General features: G+C 43.8%; 1 protein-coding gene across 4 annotated transcripts in view; it reads right to left on the minus strand.

Annotated features, from left to right (window-relative positions):
* Window positions 1–25,905, minus strand: part of Apba1 (amyloid beta precursor protein binding family A member 1) — a 190,529-nt gene that overhangs the window by 82,470 nt on the left and 82,154 nt on the right. The window lies entirely within an intron of this gene.

A 25,905-nucleotide genomic window follows, 5' to 3' on the forward strand; every position in this document is an offset into this window, starting at 1 on the left:
TCTTATCATTTTGACTCTGAAATGATTTTAGCTGGTAAAAGACTCTCCAAACAGGAATGTTGAACTCCATTAACTTACCAATAAAGGCCCTTCGATGTTATGGAATGCATGGAAATCCAGGTAAAGTTTACCATTTGCTCTGGCCAGTGAGAATGCTTTTTTTCTTTATTCCTGCCTCTCAGTTGATAATTTCTCACAAATATTATGTACTTTATACAAGATAAGCTTACTTTTGAAAGTTCACGATTTTAGAGCTGGCCACAGTGGCACCTACCTGTAATCCTATCAACTCAGAGGTTGGAGATGGGCTGATCAGGAACTTAAGGCTAGCCACGGCAAAGATAGTGAGACACTGCCTCAAACACGAGGTGCAATCATAATGGCTGGGGAGTAGCTTAAGGGGTTGAGTGAGGCCCTAAGTTCCATCCCTAGTACTGTTTTTGAAAAAGCTCACAATGTAGGCTAAGAATTCTTCAGTCCTTCAAAGGAAGAAGCAAAATAAGAAAGAGGGTTCCACCTGCATTGGCATGTTCTTTGTGCTTTTTGTTTCTTGGTTGGAGGTATTGGGCTTTTCAGGGCCATAAGCTCGGTGGACAGGCACCGCTTGAGCCATACCTCCAACCTCGTCTTTGTACTTTTTGATCATTCATACATCATCAATAAAAAAATCAGTATTTTGCTTTTCAGGTAAACCCTCGAATCTTAGCAAATCCAAAATCTTTCTGAGCCAAGCATCCACAGTAGCAGTCAAGACCTTTTTGTTAGCCGGGCACTGGTGGCTCACGCCTGTAATCCTAGCTCCTCAGGAGTCTGAGATCTGAGGCTCACAGTTCAAAGCCAGCCCAGATAGGAAAGTCCATGAGACTCTGATCTCCAATTAACCACCAGAAAACTGGAAGTGGCGCTGTGGCTCAAGTGGTAGAGTGCTAGCCTTGAGCTGAAGAGCTGAGGGACAGCACCCAGGCCCAGAGTTCAAGCCCCATGGCCAGCAAAAAAACCAAACCAAAACAAAAAACCTTTTTGGAGCTGTGAAATCACTGGTGCAGCTCCTTGCCTTAGTCCTGTTGATCTGCATTTAGGAGCTGTGCCATCCTGGGGCTCTTCTGGGCTGCCCTGGTTTCATTAGAAGGGAGCCTACTATCTTCCTGCTACCTGGGCCTGGCCAGTCTAGGAGGGGTCTTCCTGAATATGGCTGTCTCCTGTCCACTGATTCACTTTGCAATTCCTGGTGTGTGTGTTGGGAGAGGATCGGTGGGATGAACTCTAGAGAGAAGCCATCTTACAGCTTTTCCATGTTCAAGATGCCAGGTGGACACGAGAAAGGAGTTTCTAAGTTGTGGCCATCATAAGCCAGTGTTTCTCTTTTAAAACAGAGCATTTAGGAATACATGTAAAGAGAAGGGCAGGAGAGATCAAATGGGTGGGAGTCAAAAGATGTAAATAGGATTTGTGGTCTTTAAGAGACTGCTAAAGCTCTCAGTACCTCAGTTTCCTAAGCTGTTGATAAAGTGACATCATGTCCCTCTTACCTGTTGTATAGTTATTCTGAGACCCGAGGCAGGTAATATAGGTGAAAATGTTAAGTGGACATTCGTAAGTACTTGTGTCTTGAAATCACTCACTAGAGTTCAATTTGTTATTAAGACAAGGTCCTTTCCTCTTGCTAAAAGACACTCTTGACTCTTGTAAGCCTTGACTGTGAGAATCAATTGTGAGAACCCAGAGACCAGCGTGGATCGAAATCCAGCAGCTGAAGAACAAAGTGAACCCTCCATCCTGTGCCTTTTTCTCTCACGTAAAGGAAAGCCAGGATTGGGTTGGGGTTTTGCAATCCTGTGGGGAAGTCGAATCCTCCCAGTTTTCCAGTCTGATAGCCTTAGCGTTTGACTCTTACATTGTGAGAAGGCTGCCCGAGGGCCTGCTGCACATCTGTATTCCAGGCAAGCAGATGGGCAAGGCATAGACAAGAAAGGTGTGAAGCAGCTGAATCAGCCCCTTTCGGGGAGTTTGCCTTGATCCTTACCCAGCAGCTTCCAATTTATCTACTCACCCAGAAATGTGTCACATAAACCAGCACAAGCTGTAAGGAAAGCTTAGAAACAAAACAGTTGCTAGCCAGGCACTAGTAGTTCACGCTTATAATCCTAGCTATTCAGGAGGCTGAGACTGAGGACCTCAGTTCAAAGCCAGTGCAGGCAGATATAGCTAAGAGACTCTGTAGTTAACCACCACCATCACCACCGCCACCAACAACAATAAAACCTAGGAATGTAGGTGTGGCTTTGAGTGAAAAATCTAAGCACCAGTGGCTGGGCCCCGAGTTCCAACCCCATACTGGTACACACACAAAAAGCAACAGTTCTTACTGTTGTCTTTCATGAGATATCGTGCTATTCCAAATGGTTTTTCTTAATAACTCAAGAAACCCCAAAGAATGGATGTTGAGTAAGTCAGCAATAGAAATGATGGTTACTAAAATAAGAATCAGTTTTACTTTTCAGTTTAAAAGCTAGATATAGTGACATGATTAAAAAAGGAAGAAGAAATGAAATGAAAAGTAAAACCATAATATTAAACTCCAAATCCTCGATTTAAGTCACATTCAGAACTTGAGGGCTAGAAGAAGAAATCAGTTTTGCCATGACCAGTCAGGGATGCATTCAGCAAATCAACCTGGCTCTGCCCTCAGTTATAACCACATGTGTCTCCTACTTACTAAACAGCTAGGCTCCATGCTGGGCAAAATGATGCCCTTCACCCTCCCACCCAAAGATGTCCACTTCCTAATCCCCCCAAACCTACAGATGTTTGCTTCCATCATGAAGTGAATTTTGTAGCTGTGATTAAGAGGATGGATCCTGAGATGAGGAGATCATCCTGGATTATCTGACTGGCCTGGCCTAATCAGGAGTCCTTAAAGGTGACGTCATGGCAGCTGTGTCAGTGCAGAGACCAAAGAAAGAGCAGGCGGGGAAGGATGGAGAGGGCTTCACCTTGGCTTTGAAGAGGGCGGAAGGGAGACAGGAAGTGAGGGGAGACAGGAAGTAAGATGACACGCAAGCAGTTTGGAATAGCCCTCAGAGGGCAGCCAGTAGGACAACCTCAAGGAACTGAATTCTGCCACCACCTGAATGATCAGCAAAATGCATCTTCTTCCCAAGCTGCCAGCAAGAAACAGAACTGTCTGTTCCGGAGCCATGTCAATCTCTGCTCTACACAATTGCAAGATAATTATTTTAAATTTGTGGCAATTTGTTACAGCATTAGTCGGGAACTATCACATGGATTTGGCAGAAATGGAAGCTCTTCTGAAAGGCATATATATATAGATAGATGTATAGTGTGTATATACATCTATATACATATGCATTATATATGTATATGCACACATATACATACACACATATACATACACACATATACAGTATTGTCAGTCTTGGGGCTTGAACTCAGGGCCTGGGCGCTGCCCCTGAGCTTTTGTGCTCAAGGCTAGCGCTCTATCACTTGAGCCACAGCTCTGTGTTCAGCTTCTTTTGGTGGTTAATTGGAGACAAGAGTATCATGGACTTTCCTGCCCAGGACAGCTGTGCACTGAGATTTTAGCTTCCTGAGTAGCTAAGATGACAGATGTGAGCCACTGGTGCCTAGCTGGGTTTTTAAAATATTTTTAAGCAAGCTGATGAATGAAATGTCTCCTTGCCTTCTCTGAGACAACTTCTGACAAATTAATGGGGTGGAGTCTATTAAAGGTAGAGAAGAAGAACCAGGTGTGTGGCTTATGCCTATAATTCTCCACTACTCAGGAGGCAGAGATCCAAAGAACACAATCCAAGACCAATTGGGCCAATACATAAGCAAAGGAGACACCATCTCAGCCGAAAACTGGGTGTGGCAGCATGCACCTGCCATCTCAGATACTTGTGAGTCATAGGAAGGAGAATTGTGGTCCAGGTCAGCCTCGGCATAAACATAAGACCACACCTGAATTACCAAGAAAAAGATGGCTGAAGGTATATAGCTCAAGGGGTTGAATGCTTGCTTAGGAAGCACAAAGCCCTGAGTTCAAACCTTAGTGTTCCTCCCTGCCCCCCACCCCCACAATAGTGAAAGGGAACAAGGTGCTCAGGAATCTTAGTCGTGATAAGTGGTGAGCTGAGTCTTAATGTGAACTCCAGTAAGAGCTCTTCTTGATGTGAGGACTCCAGCTCGCATGTCAGGAACAGTGCATGTGAGGCCACAGACTTCCAAGAGCAACTGGAGTTCAAATATGGCGCTAGATAAGCAAGCCTCAAGAAAAGGCCAAATAAAGCCCCACGATCACCCACCCATCCTGCTAGGAGGGAGCAGGAAGCAAGCGGAAGACAACCTAAAATGAGGTAGGTAGGGACCATGTGAGAGGAAATGATGAAGAAGACATAAAACCCTAGACGAGAGAGGACACAGCTGTGGCTGTTGGAGGCTGCCTTGTTCCAGTGACACTTGGCTGCAGGTGTCCTCAGGGCTCGCCACAAGCTGACGCCCTAGTTAGCACATCCTGCTGATTGTCTGGCTCTGCGTCTCCCCACAAAGCCCTCTAGTTTCCTGGCACACAGGGTCAGTTGACTTCAGATCCTATCCGGAGGAGAAGGAGCTGGCATCTCCTTTGTCACAGAAGCAGCTGCTCATGCCAGAAGACGGTGGAAGCCCTGAAATGTGTAGGGGGGGGGGTGGATGCCAAAGAGAGGCATGGCATAGACGAGACTCAGTGCAGAGGAGGCTGGTCTTCACGATGGGCTGGTGAAAGGAAGCTCAAGGAGAATCGCGGCGACAAACACAAAGGTCTGGGCAGGTAGAAAGCCAAAACGATGCCTAAGGAGCAGCATGTCTGTGGACGGTAAAGAAATCCAGCTGTAGTCTAGCTGGCTCTGTTTACACTCTCATTGCAAAGCTTAAGGCAGTTTAGGTGGACCTAGGCTATCCGTCCCCCTGCTAGATGAGGGGACTGGCCTTGCTGTCCTGGGAATCTGGGTAAAAATGCAGTTCTATGGGGAGCAAAGAGTTTCGAGCTCTGTTATTCACCCCCACCTCCACTTGGGTTCAAAGTTACTCCAAACCCACAATATATATCACTTCCTGCCACCTTAATCTGTGTTTTTATTACTTCCCATCCTGTGAGGAGTCATGGAATGGATGGTCCATATATTTTAATTCCTGAACTCTTTCTAAAACCCTGACAGGTTTTGCCCTCATTGGCCTATTAGTGACCTCTTGTGGGCAAATGAGTAACTGTACAAGTGGAATCATCACGCTCTAATCAGTGAGAAAGCAGAGACAATGAGATGTCTAAAATGAGCTTGCAATTAAAAAATGGAATTCTTTGATGTGGATAGCGACATGGGGGGTGAGGGTTACATTAAGGCAGAGAAGACAGAATGATCTAACGTAAAAAAACTTTTCAGGCCCACTGCAAACAGTGGAGATGAAGTTTTCCATCCTATGTATCAGATTTGCGGCATCAGATTCGGAACCTGGTGGATGTACATGAGACACAGGCACTTTGGCACCTCATTTCAAGTCTCTGAGACCCAGTGTCTGCATCTGAAAAAAATGAGGACCATTACACCCACTCCACTTAGCTTGCTGCTGTCAGGAGGTCCAAGATCTTTATCCACGATACATTCTCATCATTAGTCCTTTTGTAGCCCTGTTTTATTTGATTAGCCAATTACTTACTTCTTTTTTTCTTTGGTCGATCGTGGGGCTTGAACTCTGGGGCTAGGCACTGTCCCTCAGCTCTTCAGCTCAAGGCTAGTGCTCTACCACTTGAGCCACAGCACCACTTCTGGCTTTTTCTGCTTACGTGGTGCTGAGGAATTGAGCTCAGGGCCTCATGCATGCAAGGCAAGCACTCTACCACTGAGTCACCTTCTCAGCCCCCAATTACTTATTTCTAAATATCAAAAACTGAAATTTTAAATGGGCATGGTGGCACACACTTGAAATCCCAGGGAGAAAGGAGAATCGAGTGAGTTGAAGACCTGCTTGGGCTGGAGTGATACCTTGTCTTAGAACAAAAGAAAACAAAAGGGATAATTGTAACGATAAAGTGCTCCACAGACACTAATTTCCCAGGGATCCTGGGATGAAAATGACAAACTACGTAGTAATGACATAGATTTTGTCTACCAGCCATCCTTCCATAATACTAATAATATAAATATGGGTGTAACTGAGTTCCTCTTCCTCCCTTCTTTTTCAGGGTTTTCTGAAAATGTCCTCCTTTTCCTCAGCTCAACTTGGACCATCATTTTTATTGCATTTTTAACCTCTTTGGTGCGCCATTTGCTCCTGGATAGTTTTGTTGTGCCAGTCAGTGCCTGTCATAAATTAATTTCCTATTGGCGACAAAGCACAGAAAGTCCTGGCGCAGTAGCGGGCCAGATCTGACGGCCTTATGTCAGTCATCCTTCCACTCATCCTCAAATATTCACTAAGCTCCTGTGATGTGCATGTCTGTGTGATCAGCACTAGGGAGAGAAAGTGAATCCAACCCTTTGATATATGAAGCCTTTGCTCTCATATAGCTTGTATTGGGATGTTCACATACAAATAAGCAAGTAGGAAGAGAACAAGGCTGAAGACATCAGAGAGGAGAGAATGAGCATGCAGTGACTGGGAGAAAGTCATTCCAGACACAGGAAACTTGAGTTCAAAGGTCCTGAGGTAGGAGCACAGAGGAGCAGTATATGAGCCTTTACTATGTACAAATAGTCTACTAGATATCTCACAGATATGATATGAGTTGGTAGGAAAACAGTCCATCAAGGAATTGTGTCCCATAGCACTTGCAGATAGTAGGAAAAACTGGTTAACCCCAAACTTGCCGGACAAAGACATGGGGGGAAGGGTCTATAAGAAACAAGGGAGATGGGGCACTAAATATTTGGCACCATGGGGCTGGGAAGGTGGCTCAGCGGTAGAGTGCATGCCTTGCAAGCATGAGGCCCTGGGTTCGATTCCTCAGCACCACATAAATAGACAAAGCCAGCAATAAATATTTGGCACCACAACCTTACAGGAAACAGCAAAGAGACCCACCAATTAGAAAGCTATCTTCAAGGACACCAGTTGTTACTGTTTAACCCAAAGCCAATCTCTGTAACTCTGAGGAAAGATGGCTGACGGGGCCGAAGTTCTATCTTCCCACGGCATAGCGACACCACCTGCTCTATTTCTTGGTCACATTTCCTTAGGATAACCGTTCTGATCACTTTTACTATGTTTGAGTCTTGCCCGAATTGTTCTCTTGCCAGATGTGGGGACTGAGGTTCTTTTGCCCTAAACTGTCTGGTAACATAGTTGGTGTATTGGCCCGGATGACTTGCACACAGAGCTGGTGATAGACCTCTGGTACGCTTTATTGATATGCCTATACCTATGAATGTAAAGATGTGTCGTATATACTATACGTAAGTATGTTTAAAATACTATACCTCTTAGAACCTTATCAGGAGTAATGTTCAAACCTCCGCTATGAGGAAATTAGACATACTATACCTCCAAATAATGTTCACCAGATACACATTTTGGTTAAGAAAGCCATTCAATGCCTTTTGAGGCTGTGATCAGCTCTTGGTGAACAGATTTCAGGTGACAAGGTCAGGCTGCTCATCGGTGCTACCACCCACCATGGCTCACAGCACAGACTAACGTGTAGATTTAAAACTAAAATAACCATCTAATCTCTCTTGCCTTTCGATTTCATCTTATGAAGATTCCCCCCCCACTCCACCATCTCCTGCAAACTGTTAATTTTGTTAGAAAATGAACTCTGCATAAAACTTTTCTGTTGCTGGAACAAAAAAAATCCTAATTACTTCGTGTTACCAAGTTTTGAGGCAGAGAAACCATAAGGCTGTTGAAGGATTTCCATGCACTCTTTATTCGTGCAAAAACCTACGTACCATGGGACGGTAAATCTGAAACCCTTCCTTCTAAAAGCAAAAACAAAAACTCTGTCACACAGATAGAAGCAGGTGCTCTTCTTTTCCTCTTCTCTTCAGAGACTGCACTTGCCTTGCATGGAATTGGGTTTGTGGCTAAGAGACATGGCGTGGGAGGAGGTGCGGGAGGAGGAGAGGATGACTGATGACAGTCAAAAGACAAGAATGACTTGTTCCAAGGGTCTGAAGAAGAGTCCCGGAATTGAAGATAGATACAAAGTTGAGGTTGGGGATTCTTTTTTTTTTTTTTTTGTCAGTCATGGGGCTTGAACTCTGGGCCTGGGTGCTATCCCTGAGCTCTTCAGCTCAAGGCGAGCACTCTACCAGTTAGCCACAGCATCACTTCCGGTTTTCTGGTGGTTAATTGGAGATAAGAGTCTCATGGACTTTTCTGCCTGGGCTGGCTTTGAACTGTGATCCTCAGATCTCAGCCTCCTAAGTAGCTAGGATTATAGGCATGTACCACTAGCACCCGGCAAGGTTGGGGATTCTTATAGAAGAGTACAGACTACGGCTAAGAAGATGGAGGAACAAAATTTACAAGAAAGGCTATGAATATGCCTCAACAGAGAATCTATAGATTTTTTCCCCCACCATCATGTAGGTTTTTCAGAGAAAGTTCAAGCCCCTGGCACCCAATTTGCCTCCCAGGTGGTTGCTTTTATGTCTCCATGGAGCCTAGCTGCCTTTCTGCCTTGCTTCACCTCAGTAGCTTTTCCTCTTGAAGTCTTAGTAAATGTAGACTACACAGCAATGGAGAGTAATCAGCTAGTGGCTCATCCTTATGCATATGATGCAGATGTCCTGCATGAAAATCACTTTTATATTGAGTTCAAATACACACTTGCCTTTCACTCTGAGCAATTTATCCTCCTCTTCTTCCCACATAGGAATTTAACAAACCCAAGCTGGGAAGATGAATTTACAAAACAACTTGTTCTTTTCTCTGAATGGAAATTTCAATGCATTCAGAGACACATTGAAAAATCAATGTCACTTCTAAATTCAAAATAGATCTGCCTCCTAGCATTCCAGGGCTAGAAGTAGCTGCTAATGTGAGCACCATTTACACTGCTTGGTGTGGTTGGAGGCAGAAACTTTCCACTATGGGATCCAATTATTCAGGTACAGGGAGCTACTTTTGCAGCTTTCATAATCAGAATTCAATGGTACATTTGTTTTTGTTTTTTGAAGAAAAAGAGCTTACAAAAATATAAAACCCTGAGGATATTTTGAGTTGATCTCCCTCTTTCTTTTCAGTTGGTTGTTGGGCTTGGGAACTGAGCTACTCTGCTCAAGGCTAGTGCTCTACCACTTTGAGCTACAGTTATACTTCCAGTTTTCTGGTGGCTACTAACTGGAAATAAGAGTCTCACAGACTTTCCTGCATGGGCTGGCTTTGAATTGCAATCCTCAGATCTCAGCTTCCTGCATGGCTAGGATTTTAGGTGTGAGCCACCACTGCCTGGTGCAGTTAATCTCTTTTTACCTTCATCTTATTCATGAACAAACCAGTTCCATTTTCTAAGCACTATTTTAAGAGGGGGGTAGAACTTCTACTTATATACTATATATGCACAAATTGTTTGTTATTTGTTTTTTTCCACAGAGCTGAGAACCAAACTCAGGGCCTTGTACTTACCAAGCAAGTGCTCTTCCACTGAGCTAAATCCCCAGTCCCTACAAATTTTAATAATGCATTTTGATGCTTGTGTGTATGTGTGTGTGAGTGCACACATGCGTGTGCGTGGGTGCACATGCATGTGCATGCCCACACATGTTCATGTCCTGGCATGAAGAAAATTCCCTTTTGCCCCTTCTTAGCGAGTGTCTGCCTGTGTCTAGCTACATTCATTGGCTCAATGCTCATGTTGTTCCACTTTTCAGTGACATTGAATTTTCTTACCATTGGCTAATATCTGTTACATTATTACCCTGAAGTTTGCTCATGCACTTTCTTACTAATGAATGTTTAGGTTCTTTCCATTGTGGAGACTTGTTTTTGACAGATCATCATGGAGTATAAGGTTAGCCTTGATAGGAATAAGAACTCAAATGAGAATTTTAAGTTATCAGCTCTCTCTCTCTCTCTCTCTCTCCCTCTCCGTCCCTCCCCCCCCCCTCTCTCTCTCTCTCTCTGTGTGTGTGTGTGTGTGTGTGTGTGTGTGTGTGTATACAGATTGTTCTGATGCTTCATTGCAAGTTCCTTGCAGAAATAGAATATATCTCACACTCTATAAGGTGTCTGAATAAGAAGTATTAAGCATCCAATTAAATCTATTTGGTCCAGTGCAGTGCTAATGAGTATTCAGGAGTCGATTGAATACTTTAAAGGCTAGTAGAGTTTTTGATGCAAAGACCTCCATTTCCAGCTTTCAGAAGGCAGCAGGGACATCAAGCTACCATCTCACTGGGGCAGAACAAGGCAGACTCCTCATCCGGGCTAGAAATTTAACACAAAGTACTTTGTGGTGAGTGAATAAGGGGTATATCCCCTGCCCAAACTCCTTATCTAGGCTAAAAATTTAACCCCAAATACATTGTGCATTTTGGTGGGTTGTAAACTCATTCAAAGACCAACCAACTAAAGGGATCAGCTTAGAAGCCCCTCAATGGACAAATGAATCAAAACCATGTAGTGTATATACACAAAGGAATTTTACTCATCCATTAGAAAGGAATTTTACTCATCCATTTGTTAAGGAAATGGAAAGACTGGAAAAATTATATTCAATGAAAGCCTGACCCAGACAAACAAAAGTTGTGTGGTTCCCCTCATTTGTGGTAGATAGAATGTACATATAAATCGACAAACATAAACGCATTGGGTAGTACGCAAGTGGTTACAAATGAATTAACAAGTTCAGTATACTCTATGGAGAGCTCAAAATAGTATCATCTTTTAGAAAGACGAGGTCAGAGCCCAAGAAAATCAGCACCAAGAAATGGGTACATGCAAGGGGGAGGGTGAGCCCAAGGGGGGAGGGGTAGGCAAATGAGGGAAGAAATGGGGAGAATGTAGTCAAGAATTGAGAAAAGGAAGGAAGGGGGGTGGAAGGGAGATGGGAATGCTGAAGGAGGTGACACTGATCAAGATGCATTGTATCCATAAACTGCTTTGTTAAATGGCACCTTTCCTGAACAGCTACTTAAAGATAATACAGAATTCTAAAAATCAACATATACAAATCCCTACTGAATACATGATTAATTAAAATGTTAAGGAATATCACTGGTAATTACTATTTGTTGACTCTTCTGTATCACATGGATGATGATGGTGATGATGATGATGATGATGATGATGATGATGATGATGGTCCTGGGGCTTAAACTCAGGGCCTGGACGCTATCCCTGAGCCTCTTTGCATTCAAGGCTTAGCACTCTACCACTTGAGCCACAGCACCGCTTCTGGCTTTTTCTGAGTAGCTTAGTAGAATCTCACTGGCTTCTCTGCCTAGGCTGGCTTTGAACCATGGTCCTCAGATCTCATCTGGTGTGGGCCACTGGCATCTGGTCACATGTATTATTTTAAATCCTGTAAGGCGCATGTACTGATACCCTCATAAGAAACCACATTTTGATTCTCACATTTCACACGTACTACCTTTAATCCACACAATGCTGCAAGTGAGTGCTGTCATTCCCACAGTTCATGCGAAGAAACCAAGCGTGGGCACTCAGGAACTAGGTCCCACATGTATCCAGTACAACCAGAGTTTAGATCCTAGGTTTTCATGGTCCAAAACCCACTCTCGTACCCTAAGACTCTTTAGACAACCCTATAAAATAGCCCATACTTGAGGAAGCGAAGCTTGCTAAAGATGAGCCCATTCTGAACCATCAGCCCACACATGGACTCCAGAAGTCTCCTTTGGCCTGTTGTACTTTCAGAGCGCATTAATATACAAGGGCCGTAGCCGAAGAGCTAGGGAGAAACAGGCCCCCACCCGCGCCTTCTTGCTACGCCGGTCAAAACAGTTCATCACTTCCAATTTTTCCTCCCTTCAAATGAAAATTATTTTGATTGTAAGATTTTTTTTGCTACTGCCTCTCAAATAAGGCACATGCGTTAAAAATAGAAAAAGAACGGCAGATAGTTTTAGGTTTAAAATAACACACATAGTGATGTCCTCAGATTGCAAAGATGAATATTGCTATGTAAGCTTCTCCTATGTATCTTTTTTTTTTTTTTTTTGGTCTATTGTGGTGCTTGAACTCAGGACCTGGACACTGTCCTTGAGCAGAAAAGCTCAAGGACAGTGTCCAGGTCCTGAGTTCAAGCAGAAAAGCTCAAGGATGGTGCTCTACCATTTTTTTGGGGGTCAGTTTTTGGGCTTGAACTCTGGGCCTGGGCGCTGTCCCTCAGCTCTTCAGGTCAAGGCTAGTGCTCTACTACTTGAGCCACAGCACCACTTCCAGTTAATTGGAGATAAGAGTCTCATGGGCCTTCCTGCCTGGGCTGGCAGCCTCCTGAGTACTAGGATTATAGGCGTGAGCCACTGGTGCCTGGCAGTGCGCTACCATTTTAAGCCACAGCACCACCTCTTCCATGTAACTTGGTCCTGCAATGCAGACACTTGTGGGGATAAAGCATGTGTCTTCAGAACTCGTGCTGATGGGATAGCACAAAGAAGGAGCAGGGAGAGCTGAGCAACTACTGAGGCTCATGATTCCTGAAAAGATGGCATCTCTTCATTTAAGTATTCAGAACTAGTGAGAGGGAGCAGACAAGGATGCTCCACCGTCAGAAAGCCATTTCGCTTGGAGACAATCCAGGTTTCTTCCAAAGAGTAGGAGATGATTGAACCATGGACACAGCGTTAATAACATTTGAACAATGTTTGCCAGTGCATAGCAAACCTCCCATACTTCATTTTCATATTCTTTATACTACGGAGAGGGCAGAGAACCAACAGTATGGACCTGGTGCTGCTGAGCACATACCTTCACCCTCCTCAGAGCCTACTGACTATGTGAATGAGGGCCAGTGGCTCTCCCCTCCCTCCCTCCGTCCCTCCGTCCCTCCGTCCCTCCCTCCCTCCCTCCCTCCCTCCCAACTTCCCTCCCTAACTTCCTTCCTTCCTTCCTTCCTTCCTTCCTTCCTTCCTTCCTTCCTTCCTTCCTTCCTTCCTTCCTTCCTTCCTTCTTCTTTCCTTCTTTCTTTCTTTCCTATCTTCTTTCTTTTCTTTGTTGCCTGAATTAGGGCTTGAACTCCAGAGATTCATGCTCACTTGGCTTGCTTGCTCATGACTGGTACTCTACCACTTGAACCACTCCTCCACCCTAACATTTTGTTGGTTAATTGGAGATAGAACCTTGTAGAGATTTCTGCTCAGGCTGGCTTTGAACTGTGATCTTTCAGGACTCAGGCTCCTAAGTATGCAGCATGGGTCACCAATGCCCAGCTTACTCTGATTATTATTATTTTTTTGTCAGTTGTGGGGCTTGAACTTGGGCCTGGGCAATGTCCTTGAGCTCTTCAGCTCAAAGCTAGTGCTCTACCACTTGAGTCACTGCACCATTTCTGGTTTTCTGGTGGTTAATTGGAGGTAAGAGTCTCATGGACTTTCCTGCCCGGGCTGGCTTTGAACTGAGATCCTCTTTGCCTTCTGAGTAGCTAGGATTACAGGTGCGAGCCACTGGCACTCCGATTATTTTTGAGATAGGTTCTTACTCTTTACCTGGGTCAGACTGGTAAAAAGTCACTGTTCTCCCTTTAATGCTCTTGGATGACAGGTGGATGCCACCTTACCTAGCTTTTTCTGTTAAGATGAGGATCTCTCAAACTTTTCATCCCCCCTCCCCTCATCCCCTCGTCTTCCCTGGACTAAGATCTTTCAAATCTTAGCATATCCCATGGCGGGGAGTGGGGGGGGGGAAGGGGTAAGGAGGAGTGCCATCATACTTGGCCTCATTTTTCCTTTTCTTGTTTTCCTGTGTATATAACATCTCCATAAGTATATATTTAATGCCTTAAAGGCTTGTACTTGGTTGTACGGTAATTGGCTCACTCCTTAGCAACACTTTTAAAACACAGACTCAGTGTAAACAAGGCTGTAGTGAGACAGGCATCTCTCTTGGCATTTCTGACATATTTGGGAATAAATATGGCACAGCAGGTTAGCAAACACTTTGACAACATGAATCCAAATCTATTCACTTAACAAGATACATAAAGATCTTTAGTGTCTATAATTAGAATTTCTAGAGATAACTTACTAAAGTAGAATATTAAAGAAGAGAAATTGGTTTTTTCTTCTTCTCTTTCTTTTTGGTAGTACTAAGGTTTAGACTGAAGGTCTTTCGAAGCGGGAGGGGGGAAAGTTCTCTACTATCTGAGCCACAGTCCCAACCCCTTTTGCAGGAGCTTTTTTTTTCCTGATGGGGACTTGTGCTTTCTTTCCTCTGGGCCAGCCTCAAACTGTGATTCTCCTATTTGTGCCTCCCGAATAGCTGTGATTGCAGGCATTTACCATTCCCTCTGGCTTATTCTTCCAGAGAGTCTCTCTAGCTTTTTGGTTTCTCAGGCTACCCATGAACCAAGACTTTTGTATCTCTACTTAGCTCAGACTATAGGCAGAAACCACTTTTCCTGGCTAAGCCTGTTTTTTTTTTTTTTTATTGTGAAAATACTGTACAGAGGGGTTACAATTACATGGGCAAGATAATGAATACACTTCTTATCAAGCATTGTAGCCTCCTCCTTTGCTTCCCCTTCCCATCCCTTCCCATCCTCTCCCCCGTCCCCTGGCTAAGCCTGTTTTAAGTCCCATTTCCATGATGGCTAGTGAGCTGGTCCATCTTTATTTCTCTTGACAGAAACTGGATATCTGATTTTCTCTTCAGGGAACTGTCAGATCACCTGCCTATTTATCTATGGCAGTCTTAGTGTTACTCATAAAAATTATATCAGCTAATTGTATTGTGGTTGCTATTTATTCAGCTGTAAAATTTTGCTTATGATTGGGGTGCCTGTTTTAATCTCATCTTAAAATGGATGAACCCCAAATGGGGCAAAAACAAGGCCACTTTCATGTTTCCACCTCCACATGAATTGTTATTGGATTCTAAATCAGAAAAGCGTTAGCTAAGTTCCAACGAAGGCTTCACACGCAGTGAATGGCAGTTCGCAAGGAACTGCAAAGCCCAGCAATTACACAAAGTTAACTGTGAGGTCTCTCGCCATCATTATTTGTCAGGTCTCCCTATTTGATATTCCAGTGGAACATACCAAATTAATTCAACTGGAGCTGGATCTAAAATAAAAGTCACTTTCCTTTGGTCAGCAAGATAAATCACAGCCATTGGCATCTTTGTTCAGTCCACACATTAAAGATAAAAGTCCTGGGGCAGATACAGGAAGCCAGAGGAATGCTGAACAGCACATCCCAGTTCACACAAGTACAGCCAAAGACAGCTTTCAGCAGGTGAAGACTTCTGATGTCCCAGGTGAATGTGTGGCTGTATACATTTGTAGCTTATTACTCCGAATGAGACCCATCGCACCTTTCTTGGTTTGAAAAGCACAAATCTGTGCACTGTATTCATTCCTTAGAGATGGATGAGGCCCGCCCTCCATAGTTGCTTTAGCTCTTCAATTATACTGTAAAATTAACTGTGACAGGTTGTTTTATTCCTTTTGTGTCAACCCCAAAACACCCACGGGATACATAATTTGGTGATCAAAGCCGTCATTTAGGAAAGCTAAGGAAGATTTTTAGGAGACAGATTGATATCCAATGTGTACCACGGAGCAGCGACGAAAATTAACAAACATTCAACTATAAAGCTCCTTAGGGCAGGGAGCCACTGTAATAAGCAGCATCATTTTGAGCATGAAGGAGGTTACCTGTGGGAACCTGCTGGATTGCTTCGGGTTCACTGTGTTTCATCAGCCTGAAAATGGAGCTGTAGAATTTCTAGGTCAACCAAAGATGCAGGAGCGATGTTGAAACCTCACCGAGGGAGAGAGGCTAGCTTGAGCTATTGAACAAGGGTTAAGAATGTGAAAGGTTTGTAAGTAAAGGGGCAACATATGAAATCTAGAGTATTCTAACCACCGTAATGAGTAGTATCAGTGTCACACCCTGAGAAAGGTTGGTGAGACAAAGGAAAGTCAAAGCAAAATGCCTGGACTCACCATGATTGTGTCTGTGCTCACTTTATTCAACCAAGAACAGCTATGTCCTAGCTGCTGCAGCTAGGAGGAAGTGTAGGCACATGGTTTTTTGGATACTTCTTTTGAGGTCCATTACCTACTTAGTTTTTGTTATTGATGTACATGGTACTTAAGATATGGTGCCTCTGTGTAAAGGCAGGGGTCTTTGTACAGTGAGAATATCAAGTTCACACGTAGTGTTGCTCAAGTTTTCTGCAACTTTAGTGCGCGTGTGTGTGTGTGTGTGTGTGTGTGTGTGTGTGTGTGTGTGTGTGTGTGTGTGTGTGTGTACTGGGGCTTGAACTCAGAGCTTGGGTGTTGTCTCTTAGCTTTTTCTGCTAGGGCTAGCACTGTACCACTTGAGTCACAGCTCCACTTTTAGATTTTGTTTGTTACTGGAGATAAGAGTCTCATGGTCTTTCCTGCCTGGATGGCTTCTAATCCTCAGTTCTCAGTCTCTTCAGTTGTAAGGATTACAGGCATGAACCACCACAGTGGCTTGCTCTAACCTGCTATAATTTTGTTTTGTAAGTTTTATAAATTGCATGACAGGATACCTAACATAACAGATGTTAAATGCTCATCTGATAGTGATAGTAAATTACAGTTATATTATGATTGCCAATCTAGCTAGGTTTTCTTTCATTTTTTTTCTCTGACTGTCCATCTCTTTTCTGTGAGCTTCTTTTACTTCTTTCCTGCCTTCTACTAGATTGAAAAACTTCATTCTTATTTCCTAATTGATTGATATGCAAATCAGGAATTCTGTTTCTATTTTGATGATTAACTTCTTTTTAAACATAGATTTAAAATGAAAGTTACTCAACATTGTCCACCAGAATACAACAGGAATCTCAGAAAACTTCAGCTTTGGTAACCGCCTCTCACCTGCTCCCCTCCACCACCACCACCCCCCGCCCTAGAATCATTATTATTGTTGTTAGCTAATGTTTGTTTCAATAGAACTAGTTAGGTACCACGTGTTATCGCCTCCACTATTCATTGTTAAACCCACTCCAATCTGTTAAGTTCTGCCTCATTCTCCCAGAAATTTATCGTGGGCAATTCTTCAGTGAGCTAAAATACAAACTTCAAATGTCTTGATTGAAATCTCATTAAAAAAAATACATATTCTTTTGTAGGAAAAGTTTTTTTTGGGGGGGGGTCCAGTCCTGGGGCCTGAACTCTGGGCCTGGGCGCTGTCCCTCAGCTCTTCAGCTCAAGGCTAGCGCTCTACCACTTGAGCCACAGCGCCACTTCTAGCTTTTTTCTAATGTGGTGCTGAGGAATCGAACCCAGGGCCTCAGGTATGCAAGGCAAGCGTTCTACCACTGAACCACCTTCCCAGCCCCTTGTAGGAAAAGTTTTACGAAACTCGCAGGCATGCATGCATAGAAAAGAGTTTAGCTCAATGAATTTTGCATATGTAGACACTCACAAAAAGACCACACAGATGAATTGAGAATGTCTTCTTCCCACCAGTGTCTTCTCCTACCACTTATTGGCTGATATTCACCCCATTAATTCACTATCCATTAATTTAGCCTTTTAATAACATTATATAATAGAAAAAATTATATATATATGGATCCTTCAGTAAGTATTCTTTTTTGTCTGGCTTCTTTTGCCCAACAAAATATTTGTGAGCTTACTGTTTTTATTGGTATTTTTTCTTTTTGCTTACTGTGCATTTCACGTGCTTATAACTCTGAAATAGTTCAACAGAATGAAGAACATGGCTTGATCATTTTCCTGAGATTTTTAAGGATGTGACTCCAATTTCTTTTTTTCAGTATCTTCATTTTAGTGTTCAAGAAATTCTACACTGCCAGTTAACTGATGGCAGTTTGTTTCCTGTGGTTATTTACTTTCCCTACTTCTGGATAAGCTTCAAATGATTTCTCTTCATCTTTGAGAGTCTAAGAGTTCCATATATGCTGGTATGGCTTTGCTTTGGGTAATACTAGAAGAACTGATGGGAGTCTGTGTGGACCTTGGGTTCCTTGTGTATAGACATCCTCCTCAGGCATCTGCATCCCTAGTGCACATGTGGAAAACATCTGCCAGTAGGTACTACTTTGATGGATGGAGTTTCCAAGCTCCCTTCTTGAGAAAGGGGCAGCCCTTGGGAAGCTCCCCTGTCTGCACAGGTCCAGTGCCAGCGACTGCCCCTTGCTAACACCAGTGTCTATTTCCAGAGGACTTGCTTTCAGGGCCAGAACTAATTTTGTTGGTTTTTTTTGTTTTGTTCTGGCTCTTCAGATCCCCTTCTTTTCTCCCACTTGGTGATTTCCTTTAGATTCTTTTATCTCAATTATTAAGACATTTAAAAGAAAGTATATTTTAATCAATTTTTCTATTTGTTTCTGATTGCAGGAGGCTCTGCAGGGACTTTGCCCACCTTGTTGCTAGAATCTAAGTCAATTTCCTTCCCTTTTATGACCCCCTACAGGTTTCTGAGTGGCTAAATGCTAGAGTCCTGCAGGTAGAGACCTAGATTAGAGTCATTGCTGCACTACTGACTGGCTATTTGATACAGGGTTGGTTATTTAACCCCTTCTCTAAAAGAAGGATCACTTCAGAGCTTTATTGTAAAGATAAAATATGCAAATGCATATACAATAGTTGATACTGAGTAAGCACTCATCAAGAGCAATATTATTAAATAAGGCACAACAATAGTAGTATTCAATTTATTCATTTGCCTACCTAGGCAAATTATGTTCAAGTTGATGTCATATAGGAATGGAAAAATACATTTCATGAAAAAGTCAGTGAAATAACTTAATATAATAACACAGACTTTGTATATATGAGACACAGTGGCCACACTTTATGGGTAGGGGATACATTATCAGACTCCTAGTGGATGTTTCAAACCAAAATATGTATTTCCTATATGTGCATGTTTGTGATAAAGTTTAATTTGTGTTAGGCACAGCAAAAATAAACAATAATAATAAGAGAACTATCACAATAATATTGTATAATAATTTATGTGAATATATTCTCTCTACCAATCTCTCCATCTCTCTATCTCACTCTGTCTCTTCTGTCTCTCTCTTCTCCCTGAATATCTTAATTTCTTATTGCACTAGCCTTGTGTGTGTGTATGTGTGTGTACGCTCACTTGCATGTGTGCCTTGGTAGTGGGGCTTGAATTCAGGGCCTGGGCACTCTCCCTTAGCTTTTGTGCTCAAGGTTGGAGCTCTACCACTTGAGCCACAGATTTACTTCTTGCTGTTTGCTGTTTAATTGGGGATAAGAGTCTCATAGGCTTTCTGCATGGGACGGCTTTATATTGTGCTTCTAAAATTTAATCTGGGTTACTAGGATAACAGGGGTGAGCCACTGACACTTGGCTACAGTCATAGTTTTAGACCATGGCTGACTGTGTAACTGAATCAAGAAAGCAAAATGGTAGGTAATAAGGGACAATCGGGTTTAGTCAGGTGCCAGTGGTTCATACCTGTCATCCTAGCTACTCTGTAGGCTGAGATCTGAGGATTGCAGTTCCAAGCCAGCCCAGGCAGGAAAGTCCATGAGATTCTTATCTCCGACAAGCCACCAGAAAACCAGAAGTAGAACTCCAAGTGGTAGAGTGCTAGTATTGAGTAAAAAGAAGAGCTCAGAGACAGCACATAGAGTTAAAGCCTCATGACTCTCACATATATGAAAGTGTGTGTATTGTTGCTTTTTATTATTAATTTAAAAATAAGGAAGCTTAAAAAGATATGATAAGACAGTATGGTACACTTGAATACTCTAGAAAACAATTCTTTTAGCATTTACTATTGCTGCCGATTCAAATTTAGCTTTTTTGGGGGGGAGGGGTGGGAGAGATGACTATTTTCTACATCATGAAGAGAAGCTAAGTAACCTCATGATATTTGACAGCCTTCAACTAATCTTTACTCTGGACTTTGGCAGCCTGAGGCTGGACCAAGTCCATTTAAATTAAATGCTTTCCACACACAAGCCTCAAGTCTATGTTATTCTATAATCATTAAGTGACCTAAATTTGACAAGAGTCTTTAAAACCTGACCTACATACTCTTGTATTTTTGGTTATATTGTTCTTAATAAACTTAAGGGAAAAAAATGCGACATCCACATTCAATCTGACATTTTTCAGTTAAAAACTACGTAGTTTTTCCCATCAACAAAAATTAAAAAAATATTGCTACTAAATTTCTCCTCTCTTCCTAACAACAAAAGAGAAGCCATAAAAATTTCTCTTCTAACCAGACACCGGTGACGCATGACTATAATCCTAGCTACTCAGGAGGCTGAAATCTGAGGATCAGGGTTCAAAGACAGCCCGGACTGGAAAGTCCCTGAGAGACTCTTAGCTCCAATTAATCACCAGAAGACTAGAAGCACAGGGTGGCTCAAAGTTGTAGAGTGCTAGTATTGAGCAAGCGAGCTCAGGGGCAGTGCCCAGGGCCTGAGTTCAAACCCTACCACCACCGACAACAAACAACAAACATAAAAAACTTTTCTTCTAAGACAACACAAGTATAAAGCTGTCCCACTGTTAAAATTCCAATGTAAGATTTTCTTTTTAGTCTTTGAAACATATACACATCATTTCTTTGGATTCGAAGTAGAGAAGGTGACCTTGTGGTTTGCCTGGTACATCCTTCATATAGTAACCTTTTCTACAATGGACTCCTAATTGGTTTAGATCATTTCCGCTTACTGATGTCTCGATATGAATGTTCCTTAAATTGTTGCTGGAGTGACTTGTCTGTCCATCCAGATGCAGGCCCCTCTAAAGAAGCCAGCCCCGTCTGGACCAGCAGCCTGAGATGCTGTGGCTCTTGCCATGTGGATGGGCAGCTCTCTTCAAGATGGCTGGGGAGCAGGCCACCGTTAGCCTTGCCAGAGACTATTTCCAAAGTACCCATTGGCTTTTGTTAAGGTGAAAGTCACTGGGACAGAGAGTTAAGGAACACCAGCTACCCACTTTGGAAGTAAATGGCACAGCCTCTCCTCAATGCCATACCTCAGTCTTCTGTGTTTAGTGGCATTCACTGTCAGCAAGAGAGAGCCAGCTGCTGCTGGTGTTTGATTCCCAGAGACCTTATCTCCAGGAAGTGCACAGAAAATACACCTCCCTAAACTCCGCATTTCAGAAGCTCATGACAGAAGCATTCCCTCTGACTTCTGCGCTTCTAATAAGCACATCTCAGTTTCCAGAGCATAGGCTTGCAAATGAGTGATGCTACTCATACCCCAACACAGTCAATCTGCAGAGCACCCAAGAGCAGGGGCAATTTAATCTCCGCAGCCCAGTGACAACCATAATGGCCTTAATACCAAATGACAATCTCCTTTCAAGAGCTTTATGAATATTAATATGGTGATCACCCAGCGATATTTAAAAACAAAGGGTATGTCTTTGCTGTCTGCTGCAACATCTCTGAATTATCAAAGGCCCATTTACCCCCATTATTCCCCTAGGGTAACATGTGCATTCCAATAAACTAGGCTGGCCACGGCTATTTGGGCTGGGCTGGAAGGTCAAAACCACAATGTGGCCTCATTATGTTCTTGCTCAGCTGACAAATGTAAAAGTCATGATTTCGGCCTGGCCGTTTCTAATAAATGTAAGTAAATAAAGCCAGACACCTGCGGCTCAAGCCTGTAATCCTAGCTACTCAGGAAGGTGAGATGTGAGGATTGCAGTTCAAAGCCAATCTGGGCAGAAATATCTGTGAGACTCTTCCCTCCAATTAACCAGCAAAAAGCAGGAAGTAGATCTGTGGCTCAGGTTGCTAGCTTTGAGTGAAAAAGCGAAATGAGAACACGAAGTCTGGAATTCAGGCCCTAGTTCTCTCTCTCTCTCTCTCTCTCTCTCTCTCTCTCTCTCTCTCTCTCTCTCTTTCTCTCTCTCTCACACACACACACACACACACACACACACACATACACACACACACACAAAAGTAAATAATCAGCCACTAAGGGCTAAGATTTCTGGAAGTCAGAGGTAGAGACATCCTTTCACATACATTAGAGTGGTGATTAATAGCCAGAAAACAGCAGGCTTTGATTAAATGGAGACTGACCCTAGGCTTGTCAATTTGGCAAACACACTTCTAGGTATGTTCTGGAAAGAAATGAAGGCAGTCACTCAAATAGAGACTTTCAGTCCAGTGTTCATAGCAGCATTATGCACAATAGCTAAAACCAGAAACAACGCAGACACTATTCTAGTGGGGAAAAATACCTTTCGAGTAGTAGTAACCTTTTTAAAGTCAAATGCATGTTTCTAAAGTAAAGCTGTCCCCCCAAAAGGGGGGCAAGGGGAAACAAAAGGCAATTCTTCTTATTCTTCTTTCATGGCTTCTCCTACAACGCAGGCATCATAAAGCCAAGACGGGGAAACATACAGAAAAAACTCATCCAAATCCTGAAGGAAGAAATAGGAAAAACAAGATGATGATTCATCTTTAAACGCTGCCAAACAATGAAACGTGAAGAAGGTGAGGGGAAGCCCTGGGCAGGCCGTGTTCGAAGCTCATTCATCATCTTGAGGCCAGCTGTCCAAAGCTCTTCCTGCCTGCCTTGCTCCGGCAGCCTCCTAGTGTGCCCCGATGCTCCATGGTCCACATCCACACTGGGAGGGACCTGGCCTGTAAAGGTGAGCTAGGGAGCAACCTCAGGCAGTCTCCAAGAACCTAAGGTCTTCAGTAATTCCCTCCACTGCCATTACCAGGCTGATTTGCCAACACTCATGCGCCTGTGACTCCCTAGTTCACATCTCCGCGGAGTTTTGTTATCAACCATCCAGCTACCCACTTGCAGCATTTCCTGCTGCCTGCATACAGCGCATCTCCCTTCACTCCCATCGCATCTTTCCCCCCCTTACGTTATGGTGTATGTCACTATCTCCATCACCAGCCCGGCACCTCCATCACTCCAGGGCTAATCAGGGCCCCCAGTCCTCTTGCTCCCCCTCCAGGATGTGGTCTAACCACACCACTCTGCTTCATGGATTCTACCATGTCCACTCTGCTCTGGGCCTCAGCTTAAGTCCCCATTGTTCTCCTTCTCCATTCCTCACCCTCTTCCCCAACACTCCCCGAATGTGCCACCAGAGCCACCTTCCTACAATGCAGAGCCGGTCAGATCCCTCGCGTGTTTCTAATGCTTTTGGAGCTGCCAGTGCTCTCAGAGAAATGACTTCAGCCTTGACTGTGGCTTGGAGACCTCCGTACTTGGCCTGTTGACCAATGCATCTACACCAGCACACAGCCGTTATTCCTTCAATAAAGGGTGGTGAAAGGAAATACTACAAACAGAAATCTGGTCATATCTTGTCCTGCCAATGGCTTCTCACTGAGCATAATACATGTTCCTTCTCATGGTCAATCAAGCTGTCTAATGATACCTTTTCCATTTCTCAAGCACCTCCTGCTCATGCTCATACCAGGGCCTTTGCTCCTGCTGGGCCCACTGGCTGGGCCCCCTCCCCCAAACACCTTCATGGCTGACTCCCCAGAAACGTCTATGATTCCTTTGCGATGTTCCCTGCCCAGTCTTGATTGAGTAGCACCATGCCCCTCATTGGCCCCCATCCCTCATGACCCTCTTTCCCAGCTCTAACTTTCCTCAAAGTGCTTCATTAGGTGACATTAGAGCTATTTGCTGGATGAATGAGGAATGGGACCCAGCTTGAATTTTTAAACAGCAATCATTGGTTATAATAATATGGTGTGGATCCTAGCATAGAATAATCCCTTTATCCAACGAATGTTTATTGCATTCTATAGAACACAGAGAGGGAACTAATCATGTCTAGGCAGAGAAAGCCTACCGAAGAGGTCTCCTGAATGATGTGATGACCTAGGCCTCCTAGGGAGGGTTTCCCAAGGTGACAGTGACACTCACAAAGAAGGCCAGGGATGTGGAACGTTCTTGGCTTGCCTAGGTTGATCTCTTGATTTTCTACATTTCTCATCAGCCTTGAGATCCAGGTTTGAACCTCGTCATCATGTCTGTCTGATGACAGTGGTAGCTTCAGCCAGAGCCCAGGCTTGTCAGGACCTCTAGGGCTTCTTCAGATGGCATGAAGGTTCTAGAAGTCCCATGGGGGGAATGCCCTTCTCTGACTGTCCATCTCCACCTGGACTCCCTGAGCCGGAAGACACTGCTGTGTCTCGCAGGCAGGAGGAGGGGGAGAGATAATGGAGACCCATGACATGGTGTCATGAATCCTGGGGGGAGGGTTGGCCTGCACTGGCCATACCTGCTTTTCCTTTGTAGACTTCCCAGAAAACTCTGCTCATCATCTCACAAAAAAGCAGTTACACCTTTGGCCTCAGATGCCTCATTAATAACCCTCTCAAGTAAGGGAAATGTCACATGACCGGGCAGAGCAGCTGCTCAAATGCCTTGGTGGAAGATTCAGGTAAATGTTCTGTTTAGGGAGCAGCAACAGGAAGCCATTGGGACGTCCCAAACAGGTCTCGCTACCCTGTAGGGCGGTTTTCCTCTCTAAAGCCAGCTCAGGACCACACTTCAATAGCAGCTCAAGGGGAAGACTTTAGGAAGCTAGGATGAGCCATTCCTTCCTCGTACCATTTAGATGTGGGGAGAAAGAATCTAGCCACATGCTCTGTATTTTACAGCGGAATCTGTTATTTGAAATAGAGCTCATTACATCTTTTCCTCAATTGTTGTAAAAATACAGCCAGAATGTATGCATTCAATCCCATCAAATGCGCCAGCAGAATGAGAGCCAGAAAGCCTCTAGCGCGATCATGTCAAAAGTGGAAACACCATCTGTATCAGTGGCTTGTCACATAGTCACGTGAGGCTCTCGAGAAGTCGCTCTACGTGTTGTCTGGTGGGTGACAGAGCGGCGTGATGAAGAGTGAGCACTGCTCTTTAACAGCTGTGTGTACTTGCTGATCCCTGGGTGTCAAGCTGTGACATTAACTGTAACTCTGAGTGTGTGTGTGTATGTGTGTGTGTGTATGTGCCCAGTCCTGGGGCTTGAACTCAGGGCTTGGGCACTGTCTCTGAGCTCTTTTGCTCAAGGCTAGCACTCTACCATCTGAGCCACTGCTCCACTTCTGGCTTTTTTGGTCATTAGTTGGAGATAAAAAGCTCACAGGCTTTCTTTCCCCTGGCTGGCTTTGATGCTGAGTAGCTAGGCCTACAACTGTGAACCACCTCCACGCAGAAGCGGTCACTGTTTTTACCTGGTGGAATTATTGTAAGGATTGAAAGACGTGAGATGGATCAAGGGTTTAGGATAGTGTCTGGCAGATAGTAAGCACTCTCCATCCGTGGCAGATGCTTCTTACAACACCCGGCAGAGGCGTACATGAACCTGAGTGGTAAGAGCCTGGGTTTCCAGAATATTCACTGGATCAGTGGATCATTACCATGTGATCTGTCCTCAACATCTGGAAAAGGAAAAGATATTCATGGCCTAAAAAGGCAGAAGAAGGATCTCTCTGAACCCCTGCTTCTCTATAAGGCTCACTGGCATATCTCTTGGAGTCTACCTTCCCCTCCCATATGGTACCATGCCAATCCCAAGCAATCCCAAGCAAGTATGGGATTTTCATGTCATAAATGAGAGCAAAGTGGGATTTACTAGGGCTAGATGAATGGAGGGTATATGTTAGAGGGACATATTTCTATGTATTTCAAAGTGTGTATCAGTGAAGACTGCTCTCCACCTCACAACATTTTCCAATGTCTGGGGACTTTTGTGTGTGTGTGTGTGTGTGTGTGTGTGT

This window comes from Dipodomys merriami, unplaced genomic scaffold (genome assembly GCF_024711535.1).
Source record: "Dipodomys merriami isolate MVZ:Mamm:240054 unplaced genomic scaffold, mDipMer1.0.p SCAF_26, whole genome shotgun sequence".
NCBI classification, from domain to species: domain Eukaryota; kingdom Metazoa; phylum Chordata; class Mammalia; order Rodentia; family Heteromyidae; genus Dipodomys; species Dipodomys merriami.